This window comes from Dromiciops gliroides, chromosome 6, assembly GCF_019393635.1.
Source record: "Dromiciops gliroides isolate mDroGli1 chromosome 6, mDroGli1.pri, whole genome shotgun sequence".
In the NCBI taxonomy this organism is placed as follows: domain Eukaryota; kingdom Metazoa; phylum Chordata; class Mammalia; order Microbiotheria; family Microbiotheriidae; genus Dromiciops; species Dromiciops gliroides.
In genome coordinates, this window is record NC_057866.1 from 219,226,600 (window position 1) to 219,230,102 (window position 3,503).

At 35.2% G+C, this 3,503-nt stretch overlaps 1 pseudogene; it reads right to left on the reverse strand.

The window, feature by feature from the left end:
* Positions 1-569: 569 nt before the first annotated feature.
* On the reverse strand, positions 570-1,420 carry LOC122732227 (annotated as a pseudogene).
* Between the last annotated feature and the right edge of the window lie 2,083 nt (positions 1,421-3,503).

A 3,503-nucleotide genomic window follows, 5' to 3' on the forward strand; every position in this document is an offset into this window, starting at 1 on the left:
TACACACACACATACACCACACATACATATACACATATACACACAGACAAAACCAGTTCCTGTGGAAAGGTGATACATGGGGGCCATGCTGGAGAACTCTAATGGAGGGGAGCACAAAGGTAATCAATGTATCAAAAACGTATTACTACGCTATATTGCTTTTATGTCCAGGAATATTGTCTTCTGGACCTATAGGAACCTATAGCACCTACAAGGCAGGCAGTTATATACCTGGGGGGGGGGGTTCTGGCTCTGCTTAACAGGAACTACTTCAATACTCTACAAGTCATATTTAGCAACACTAGTCAAACAACAGAGTTTAACAAATAGTAGTTACACTATATTATTCCCCCATTTCTAAATTTAGGAAGAGACTTAGAGTATGTTCATAGGTTTTATATTTCTGGTGTTCAATCACAAATCGGAGGAAAGATTTGACTGACTTGAATATCATATCATACTTAATCCCTTAACCACTGTCATGTTCTCTAGACAATAAAGTGGCAGCACATCATATGGCTTTGAAATTGCAGTTTCTGGATTCCCCAAAGAGTATCTGCACTCTTATTTCAACAGGCCTCCTCCTCCAGATTCAGGGTTACCTTCACCACATCTGAAATGCCATTCTGCTGCAAGATATATGGGACAATAAGGAAGATATCTTCATTAATTCCATATAGGCTTTTTAGCATGGTGGAAATTGGATGGACTCTCCTAGGATTCTTCATAATACCCATTAGTTAATGGAAACAGGCAGAATCTGGATTGCAACCACTTCTAATTAAACATTTTTTAGGAAATCCACTTAGCTTCCAGGCCACATAATGTCAAAATATCCACTGTATTGAAAATAATAAGCAGCTTGAAATTAGGGCTATATTTAACAATATTAGGAATGATGAATCTAAAGATATTCACAAGATGCTAGACCAAATTAAGATGACTTTCTCCCAGTCTCCAGTGGCAACAACAACTAGATTTGAGTTCGGACTCACACTGTATTCTTTGCCAGAAACAATCTTTGGTGTTTTGAGAAAAAAGCTACCATGTTGGAGATCTTCCATATTTCTCTTCTGTTTGTCTTCTATGACATCAACTAGGACAAATTTATCAGCCAAATCCTTCATTAAGATACTGATGGGGGGCAGCTAGGTGGAGCAGTGGATAAAATACCGGCCCTGGATTCAGCAGGTCCTGAGTTCAAATCTGGCCTCAGACACTTGACACTTACTAGCTGTGTGACCCTGGGCAAGTCACTTAACCCTCATTGCCCGGCAAAAAACAAAGACAAAAACAAAAAGATACTGATGGCACATGCCATGCCAACTACACCAACCCCAACAACAGTGATCTTGTTTGGGGGAACTTGGTCTTCCTTTAGGGTGTTCAGGATCAGCTGATCCTTGATAGTAGTTGCCATTTTGGGGAAAATCTAGGTTGCTGATTAGGCTGCAAGGAGTTCTGAGTTAGATGTGAAATGACTGCTCCCAGACTAGAGCCTTATTTGTTTTAAAGTTAGACTTACAGTACTCTACCTCAAGGAGAAATACAGTGGAGCAAGCATGCAGGGAACTATTTGCCTACAAAGCTATGGTTCATGCATCTTTCCTCTTTTCAACCTAGCTTGAGGGGGAGTGAGGAGGAGGAAAGTTAAGAAGGTGATGCTTCCTCAGTGAAATTTAAATTTCTGATCTCTGAGGCACAGATACTGCATTATGTATATCTTAAATGTAGTTATTTTGAGTAGGGAAGTAGTGCTACACAGATTCTTGACAGTGAGAGATACTATAAATTCCCTAATATACTTTTGAATAAAAATTCCATAAATGTTGTATTTCATCTTTATACATATATTCAAAAGGGATTGCATGAGTAAGAATTATCATTAGCCTTCCCATAGTGCCCAACATTATTAATGAAACATCTAATAAAAGTAACCATCAACAATCTGAAGTAACCCAACAAAAGAGGGCTGCCTTTTCAATTTTCTGTAAAATACTTAGTTACCCACAAGTGATTTCATTTAGACCCAACCTAATTTCTTCAGGGCACTGAAACTGTGGGGTTGTACTCATTTAGATGACTACACTATTGGGCCTATTAGGATAAAATTCTTTTTCAATTTCATACCTTTCAAAGCAATGAAGCTTGAGAAAATGCCCATATCTCAAAAATATAAAGTACTTAGAAAAGGGAAATAGAAAGGTTTCATATAGGAACACTAAGAAAATATTTTATTTTTATACTATGGACTAAAGTTTTAATTTTTAAAATCCCTGAATTCATAGTGCTCTCATGACTTCCATTTGCAAGATATAATTCAGTTGTAGAAAATAACCCATTAAAAATATATACATTATATATGTACATACACATATACTTATATATATGTTTGTAGATATATGTATGCATCTGCTTCAAATATAAATTAGCACAAAGAAATTTTCAATACCAAAACTAAGAACAGTCTTACAATTATTTTATTAAATTTAAAAAAATTAAAAGATTCAGTTTTATTTTTAACTTATTTGTTTTGAAACTCACTTTAAAATCAGTTAACTTAGTAGAATTCTTAATTCTTCATTCTCCTGCCTTTCTATATGTCCTTCATTAAATTCCTCTCTACCCTTGGGCAGGTCCCACTTGCTAGTTTGCAGAAACACTAACCCATTTGGAAACTAATGTATTCTAACTAATGGACCTTGACACGTTATTTACAAAGTTAGAAATAAACCATAAATGCTCAAAAGATTCTTTTTGTTTTGTAGAGATTGCATTTGGTTAAATTGGGGGTGGGGAACAGAAGGGAATCATTGTTCTAATTTGTCAATATAGCTGCCACTACCACTGTTATCATCTTCATCTTCACTATTACCATTACTAGGGGATCTCAAAATTGCAAGGAACATAGACCCTATCTAATCTGTTCAATAGTAGACTAGCAATTCCTTAGTTCCAATAATTTTTAAGAATACTCACTCTCCAAGGATTATAAAAACAAAATTTGAAGACCATGAAGAAACACCACAGAAATAAGGTACTGTCCTTCTGATGTACTGACTTTTCATGTGGAGCTGTTTAATGCTGGGATAAACAGAACACAGATCTATGGTTTTTTGTAAAGAAAATGAACTAAACCAACCACTAAAACATTGTGATGCCTGGAAAGCAGAGGAAAAGCACTTCGGTTTGATTACTACTATTAAAATGTGCATATGAAGAAACATAATTTTCAGACTGATGTATGCAGTTTGTAACAGAAAAGTGAACTATGAACTAAAACAGAAAACTTGAATAAAAGAAAAAATGTAAAAATATGAACAAATCACATTATGCCTCCACGTGACATGACTCACATGATGCTTCAATTGTATCTGAACAGTTTGATATCTTTAAAAGGCCAAAGAAATTTGTTACAAATTGGAAAAATATGAATTCAAAGAAACATATTTTCAAGGACAAAAATAAGATAGAGGATTATGTTGAAAACCTAAGACTAAAAG